Source organism: Bombus vancouverensis, unplaced genomic scaffold, assembly GCF_051014615.1.
Source record: "Bombus vancouverensis nearcticus unplaced genomic scaffold, iyBomVanc1_principal scaffold0077, whole genome shotgun sequence".
Taxonomy (NCBI): domain Eukaryota; kingdom Metazoa; phylum Arthropoda; class Insecta; order Hymenoptera; family Apidae; genus Bombus; species Bombus vancouverensis.
In genome coordinates, this window is record NW_027468968.1 from 59,456 (window position 1) to 68,783 (window position 9,328).

General features: G+C 38.2%; 1 pseudogene; it reads left to right on the forward strand.

Annotated features, from left to right (window-relative positions):
* Positions 1 to 902: 902 nt before the first annotated feature.
* On the forward strand, positions 903 to 8,580 carry LOC143305046 (RRP12-like protein; annotated as a pseudogene).
* The last annotated feature ends 748 nt before the right edge of the window (positions 8,581 to 9,328 follow it).

The following is a 9,328-nucleotide window of genomic DNA, read 5'->3' on the forward strand; positions in this document are numbered from 1 at the left end:
CTCGAACCGTTTATTGGACTGACTCCACAATCGTTCTACATTGGATCAACACATCACCCCACCTCCTCCAGTGGATTACATAATGGGCGACCTTCCAGCTGCACGGATAACAGAATCTCGGCCATTTACCAACGTCGGAATCGACTACTGCGGACCGTTTTACATCAAGGAACGAAAGGATCGCAACCGACGCAAACTCAAGGTATACGTAGCAATCTTTGTATGTCTTGCAGTTAAAGCAGTCCACATCGAGTTGGTCAGCGATCTCACTAGCGAGGCCTTCATTGCTGCTCTGAGAAGATTCATCGCTCGCCGAGGATTCTGTGTGACAATTTACTCCGACAACGGTACCAACTTCGTTGGCGCCAACAATGAATTACGAGAGCTCCGAAATCTCCTGCAATCTGACGATCACAAGGCACAGGTCCAGTCCTTTTCAGCCGACCGACGGATCGAATGGCGCTTCATCCCTCCCAACTCACCTCACTTCGACGGGTTGTGGGAGGCTGCAGTGAAGTCTTTCAAACGACATCTCAGACGTGTCGTAGGTAACGAGCTTCGAAAACCTTAATACTCTCATCATTGAAATCGAGTCTATCTTCAACTCCCGCCCGCTGACTCCGATATCTTCAGACCCAAACGATCTCCTAGTTCTCACTCCCAGTCATTTCCTCATCGGAGATTCACTAACAAGTTTCCGAGAACGAGATTTCAGGGACACGCCATCCAATCGTCTCTCCTGCTGGTAGCATATTCAGAAACTCAAACAACATTTCTGGCGCCGGTGGAATCGAGAGTATCTAAACAGGCTACACATCCGAAACAAATGGAGCAAGGGCAGTCACGACATACGAGAAGGCACCATCGTCCTTCTCAGAGAAGACAACGTCCCCCCCGATGCAATGGCCATTGGGCAGAATCATCAAGGCCCAATCCGGCGCAAACGGCATCATACGCACGGCTATCGTTCGAACGGCGACGAGTACCCTCGATTGGAGCATCAAGCGGATGGTACCACTACCGAGCAGAACGACTCCAGACGACTCCGAACCAATCAACAGCTCCGAAGTCTGACAAGAGATCCACCTGACAACATCACACCATATCACTTCATCGGTGCCCTCTCAACGGGGGGAGGATGTTACGTCGCGTAACGCTCTACCTAGCCCAGGCCACACACCGCGGGCAATATGGCAACCAGATGTCTTCGGATACTCACTGCGTACCCTCAATAGTCTCAAGTATCTTCCATAAATCTCAGGAATTTCCTAGTAGGGGTCTTTCAAACCAAACACATGTCTGTTCCCGAAGAATTTCTAAAGACCATTGTCTACTACGGCTAGACAAGGGAAAGTCGGTTTTTCTCTCGTATGATACAACTTTCCTCCCACGAACCACTTTCTCTCGAGAGCGGTTAAGACCCTTCGTTTAACCAATTAACAACGAAGCCTATTTCCCTCATTCTCTTAACTAAAATCATCACCAACAAATCCGATGGTCCCGTGCGCTAGACACACCCATCCTTAGCTTTCCTTTGCCACCGCATCGTTTCCGAACATCACTGATTGTACATCCTTCGAACGGTCAACATCCTTTAACCGGGTATACACACTCCTAAATCAGTCACTCATTCATCTCGTACATACGCACCAGCGTAATTGCCTTCGTTATAAGTTGTTAGAATAAACGCTGAAATATAACTTACTATACTGTGTCATATTCATTCAATCACCTCTGTTACCTTAACCGAAACAGGGGAACGACTAATTCGCGGCGTCGATTAACCGAATCGTAGCGAGAATTTACGCCTCTCGCTGACGCATTTTCCTCGCGACCGCGTCTCTCCGCGAACGGTCGTAACAATATCATACGTAAAGGTGTAACTATTTAGTGTATTAAGTTATTGGAAATATGAATTTTATGACCCTGTCAATCGCTATATTATACCATATCGTCAATTACCCCTATTATCCCACAAGAAATAAGAGGATCGATCTGTTCGTGGTGTCGATTCTTATAATCGTAATGAGAATTTACGACTCTCGTTGACGCGCTTCCTCGCGATCGCGTCTCCTCGCTGGTCCTCGCTGGTCCTTCGAGCTGGATCACGTGCCACTGAAAAGTGCACTTACCAGTGACCATACAGTGTCACGTGAAATCAACATTTTATCGACTTAATCACCTAATCACACGAGTAGCCATCGGAAAGGAACTCCTCCCTCGCTAAGCATATGCGCGACCCCACGCCGCACAATAACGAAAGGCAACCGATTCCCGGACCAACGTCCAGTTCTTCAAGATAAACTCGCTCAATCTATTAAACTAACACATGGCCCACGCTGAACAGATCAGTATATTGCGGCGGAGACGAAGCGCCTTAAGGAAAATTTAAAAAGACATAATGCTGTTCAAGGGATTTGTGGCGGATCGGTACCAACAGGACGCCGACAGGTCGAGGCATCAACACGGTCGTAACACCTCTAGGACGATCCGGGTACCAACCGTCGGCACCAGAGGGCCGCTACGACGACAACGAGTCTGTCTATCTCGCTAGCGGTCGAATATAGGAGGCATGATACAAATACCGCACCTAGCTAGACTCCCTCTACGTCTAAGGCAGAGACTACAGGGCATAGCCTTACTGACGAGTCCACCGGTAGTCCTGGGACGAAACGCTCAGTCCCTCCTCACACGGCAGTGCCATAACACTGCCAAAATGACTGCAAGCCTGGATTCATGAGCATGAAGAGATCGTTGATCTCGTTGATCCTGCGGCTGCTCGAAATATATCAAGTAAGTCTAGTTATTTTTCTCAATTCGATTAGTCGAAGTTGGAATTAGATGTACAAAATAATTTTTAAGCAACGCAACCTATAGTCGCTATTAATTCAAAAATAGCAACTATAAAGCGGAAAGATCGTGAATTTAAGACTACGTCTGATGGCCGTCTTATTGTCACAGTAGAAAAAGATGAACCAGAACGCAAGAGAAAGAAGAAATCTGCACTTTTGTGCAGTGATTCAGAAGACGATTGTGGTAAGAATTGGGGTTAGATTTGGGGTTAGGAATTGTAGAATGTTACGTTTTGCCTGGCTCGTTTTGGTTGAGTTGCCGTTAATTTTTGAATTTAGACTAAATTGTAGTATTGTCTGTTATATAATGCGATTTGAAATTAAACTCCACGTTTCGGCTAACCTGCTATGCGCAGGAGTGCTAGCACGGGAGAGGATTAAAGTTGGTGAAAATAAATGTTCGCTTAATCCTGCTATATTATTAGACAAATATTCTTCACAAAAAATGTTTATTCGTATTCTAATTGGATATTGACAGAATAGTCGTTGAAATTTCGAATGCTCGGAGTTACAATCGTTCGCAATACGTTTCGCTCTTATTAATTACAAGATTTTAATTTCGATAGATTTTCGATAGTTTACAAATTGACAAATACAAACACGTCGATTAACAAGACTAACAAGAATTGGAAACTAATAAAACAAAGAACTAAAAGCTAAAGAACTAAAGGACTAGAGAATCTAAAAGCTGAGAGCAAGATCTAAGAGCTAAAGGAATTAAGAGCTGAAAACTAAGGAACTGAAGAATTAAAAAAAACAAAGGAATTGAGAAATTAAGAGCTAGAGGAATTAAAAATTAATCGCTATGAACAAGAAATTACTTGCCAGGAAATGAGAACTAATCGCCAAGAACCAAGGAATTAATCATCAAGAACTGAGGAACTAATCACACAAAACTGAGGAATTAACTACTCTAAAACTAAGGAATTATTACCGCTTCTTCTATGCCGCTACGCTTATTTATATTTAGGTCTACCGTGGGGGGGTTGTCATGTGACGGGTTATTCCGTGGGGGTTGTGAGGTTCGAATTTGGTTTATACAAATTGTTAAAATTTATTTAAATTTCAAATTGGAACGCTCACTCGCGCTATTGATAGTTTTAGCCTACGTTACGGCGCGTGCGCAGCGCGGGACGTGACAAGAAAAATGTAAAGTAATTCAAAGAAACAAGTGAACGAAGCCAATGAATTTTTATGTTACATGATCAGAAGATGATGTTCAGTCTGTAGCCATGTCGCAAGCAATGGATAAAAAACGTAAATATAACGATAGTTATAATAACGTCAGCGTAAGGAGTGGATCCACATTAAAGTATCGAGGTATAATAGTAATATATAACCTATAGTAAATTTTGGTCTGTTGTTTAATAACAATTTTGGTATCCGTAGCAGGAGGGTCTGGAATACATCGACCATTGAAAAAATCAAGAACAGAATGTATACCAGGAGCGGAATATAAAGCATCAAAGGCTGGAGGTGATGTTAAAAGGAAAGGAAAACCAAATCCATATGCTTATGTACCTTTGTCAAGAGCAGCATTAAACAAAAGGTAAATAATGATACCATGAATTTTTATTTAAATCGAAGATACGCATTGAATTGATTCATTTTTATCTTTAGAAAAAAGAAGAAAAATGCGAGTAAATGTTTATAACTTTATAACTATGAGAAAACTCGAAGCAGCCCGAGCGCAACTGCATATACGAGGCTGCGAAAAGTATCTGTTATAACTCAATTAAGAGCGAGTATCATCAATGTATTGGGTTTAGATTTGGGTCAGATTTTTCAATGCAACAATAGCAAGGTGACCCTGGCAACGCTTGCACGAAATAACAACTATAATTTTATTTCATAAAATAACAAATCGGAAGTTATATCTGGTTCTTCGCACACGATAAAAATTTTATTACGGAATTGTGTCGGTAAAATATGTGAAACCGAAGAATCAATGAAAACGTAAGATTAGATTTAATTATTATTTTTCGTATCTATAATTTATATTTCATCATTTATATCATACTTTTAGATATAAGGACACTATCAATCAGATAACTTTTATGATCCATCAAGCATTAGGTTATCAATATTTGGAAGCTTGGTATCATATTCTTCATTTAATAGCCCTACTGTTTCAGGTAATATCGATTTTCTGCTTCTTACCCATTTGTCAATGTTGTACATTTCAACGTTTCCTTTTATTACAGGCAACTGGTAAAGCGAGAAGTCCGCAATTAATAGAGATATTAAAAAGTCTTGCTGAGTAACGTGATTCTTACAATTTTGCGTGGAAAAATGACGCTGAGTACGCTATTGGGGCTGCGATAAGAGTGCTAGGACCGGAGACAGTATTAAATTTGATTCCATTGAAGGCAAGTAATTCTATATGAACCGGATTATGCTTAGAAAAAAAACTTTATTTTATAATTACAGTAATATAAATCTCTATTCTATAGGTATCAGACAATGCGATTAATTTAAAAATAACTTGGCTACTACCATTATTGAAAGATTGTGTGCTAAGTGGGTCACATACTTTCTTCACGGAAGCATTGCTACCTATCGTTGCATTGTGCGAGTAAGTATTGTAATCTATCTTTATTATAAGAGTATAAATTATCTTATATTGATATTTTGAATGATAATTATACTCAATTTTAGAAAAAAAGCAACCGAACACCTGTACGCAGGAAAACTTACGAATTTCTCGTTTACCAAGTCTGGGCTATTTTACCAAGTATATGCAACAACGCTACTGATATGAAAGATAATTTCAAGGTATATAACAGAGATAAATATAAAAGATATAGTATCAAGTATCCATGAGATAACTTTTATCTTGTTTAGAATATATTTAAACTGTTAGGAACAAATTTAAATGAAAGAAAGAATTTAAGGACGTCGATAACGTCTGCCTTACAAAGATTAATAACGAAAGCAGTCGAAGACGACAAAAAAGAAGATATACACGAACTAGCTAGATTTGCAAAGAATTATTTACCATTGTTTTTAAATCTATACACTACTAAGCCACTTGGAACTGACGAAGAAGGACAACGCTTCGCCACGTTTGATACAATAAGAGTAATTTGTGAATAGAAGGAGTAATTTTCTTTAAAGAGATTAACTAATATTTTGTACAATTACAGGTGTATCTTACAATTACGGATAAAGAATTGGTACACGAATTATTCGATCGTGCATTATTTAAGTTGAAAGAACCTGATATTGACGATTTTTTCAAAGAAAGTATTCACGATATAATAAGATTATTTATTAATCATACTGACATTAATAGATTAAGGACGTTTTACGATATGTGTGTACCACTTCTTAAAGAAATTTCTAAAACCAAGGAACAGAAGAAAGCGTATAGGTAACTTTTTAATATATTTGGAATTAAATATTTTAACTATCTTTTCTGCAAAAACAAAAATTATTTTTTATTTGTATGTTCTTTCGGGTTTTTAGAAGAGATATGTGGCAGTGAGAAGGAAACGTGTAAAGAGTTTGTAGTTCAATACAGACGCGAGATACAAAAATTATTAATAATAATAATCCTCTGCTACTGAAGTCGCAAAGCCAAGCAGAGGAGTATGTGCTAATTTTACAAACGTTGTTCTATAATATCAATTTCTTATGAAAATTTTAACAAATAAGCCTTACTCATTTTTTAATTAGGTACGATTAAGATGCTTAATTCATCTCATAAAAATTCATCCACAACTTGAGAAAACTAAGTTCTTCGAAGCCATTGTGCCCGAAGCAATAATGAGTTTAAAAGAGTTAAATGCGAAATGTTGAACTTCTGCATATCAACTTTTAAACATTATTGCCGAGAAATTTTTAGGAAATCCTACACATCTTAAAGATTATGTTAATATGCTCATGGTTGGTTTGAGTGGTGCGATAGAAAATATACAAAAGTATTGTACCGCATCCTTGCTGGCACTTTCTTCTATCACTTATCATTACAACGGTACAGTTTATTTCAAACTAAAGTCAAAATAAATATTTCGTATAAAAATAAATTGCAAGTCTGACAAGAGAAATTGCAGAAGCTGCATTGTCATATATCAAAATATATATTACTGTGATGCCATCTCATATTGCTGCCTCGAATTTAAAATTGTTGGTTAGTAACAAAGGCGTTTAATTAATAATAATAACAGGTAGTAACAAAATCCCGTATATCTCAATAAAAAAACGAATAAGTGAATTTGCAGATAGGCGCTTTATGTGCAATGAATGATGACTGCCATACGCATTTCAGACAAAAAATACGATATTCTGGTACAGTTAATAAGAGAATACGGAATGGAAACAATTTTTGGCATGATTCCAGCTTCCAATGCGATGTTACGTAAGAGATTAAAAAATATGAATAAGGCAGAAGAAGCGAAGAAAAAGAAAAAAGAATTGAGGAAATTGAAAAAACAAGAAAATGACGAGGATGCTGAATTCAATGCAAAGAGAAAACCTAAAAGGTAACTTTGTATTTTCCTTTAAACGGAATTTTTCTTAAACCGAAACAACTCTACAATCTTTATCAAAATTCAGTATAGAAGAAATATTGGCGGATAGCGATGATGAGTTCGACGAAGATATGGGCAATGAAGAGTCAAAGAAAAGGAAGAAAAGAACATCGCGAAAGGAAGCCTGGATTCATGAGAATGAAGAGATCGTTGATCTCGTTGATCCTGCGGCTGCTCGAAATATATCAAGTAAGTCTAGATATTTTTCAAAATTCGATTAGTCGAAGTTGGAATTAGATTTACAAAATACTTTTTTAGCAACGCAACCTATAATCGCTATTAATTCAAAAATAGCAGCTATAAAACGGAAAGATCGTGAATTTAAGATTACGTCTGATGGCCGTCTTACTATCACAGTAGATAATGAGAAAGATAATGAATCAGAACCCAAGAGAAAGAAGAAATCTGCGCTTTTGTTGCACAGTGATTCAGAAGACGATTATTCAGAAGACGAATTGGGGTTAGATTGGGGTTAGGAATTGTAGAAAAATGTAAAGTAATTCAAAGAAACAAGTGAACGAAGCCAATGAATTTTTATGTTACATGATCAGAAGATGATGTTCAGTCTGTAGCCATGTCGCAAGCAATGGATAAAAAACGTAAATATAGCGATAGTTATGATAACGTTAGCGTAAGGAGTGGATCCACATTGAAGTATCAAGGTATAATAGTAATATATAACCTATAGTAAATTTTTAATAATTATATTAAATTGACATTGAGATGGATTCCTCTAGCCTAGACTGTGTAGCTATGTATATTAATAATAATTTACTTCTCTAGATTAAGTGACTTGTACTTATAAAGATGGCTACGTTAAGTGGTTTGTATTTTTATATCATAAGTAATTGAGTGGAACTCAACTGTTTCTGTGAAGCAGAGTGTATACTGCGAAGGAGGTGGCGATACCTGAAAGAGGTAAAAACGAGTATTATGGGGATAGGTTGCTACCTTACTTTTATTAAGTTAATATGAAATGGTGCCTTATAAGGTTAGCTGGTAGCTATTTAATACGTGATGGGTTTTTTACAACGATTGTGTTACGTCGTGCGACATTCTTTCTAGAACAGGCCACACACCGCGGACAGGATGGCAACCAGATGTCCGCACGCCTTCACTGCGTACCTTCAATAGTCTTAAGAGCCGATCATAAATCTTAGAGGAACTTCTAAGGTCCTTCAGACCGAACCAAACATCTGCACTAAGTCACTGTCTAAAGGTTATTGTTTACTACGGAAAGATAGGAAAAGTTCGTCTTTCTCATATACGATGTTTTACACTAGCAACTTTCTCTCGGGACGGTTAACACCCTTCCTCCACTCTTCCACCACCAATCCAGAAAATTAACCTATTACCAGAGAAGTCCTTCCCTCACTCTCCCAACAAGAACTTGGTCTTAACAAATCATCTTTTCTCGCATCATTAGACGCACCCATCGCAAGTGTCCTCCGCTGCATCATCGTTACAGAAAATTAGTCTTTATACGTTTTTTTGAACCTTCAACATCTAAGCGTGCGTCGCGTACAACACCTCGTTACTCTAGCTATCAATCGAATTAATTGTACATTTATAGTCAAAAAGTTGTTGGAATAAACATTAATTGTATTCGTTAATTCAGTGTAAAATCAATTTAACCACCCCTATTATCGCAAACGAAATCAGGGGATCGATCATTTCGTGGCGTCGATTATCCAATCGTAATGGGAATTTACGACTCCCGTTGACGTGCTTCCTCGCGATCGCGTCTCCCCGCGAATGGTCGAAACAGATTGATTACTGCTAAGTGTTTTGTATTCTTATTTACTATAAGTGAATGAGATAGTTTAAGTGCTTTGTATTCTTATTTATTATAAGCATGTATTCCGCAATTAAACGGCGAAGACGATATCGGAAGTACGTGAATTGCGAGCCATGTGTAGCGAACCCACGCTACTACTAAAAATG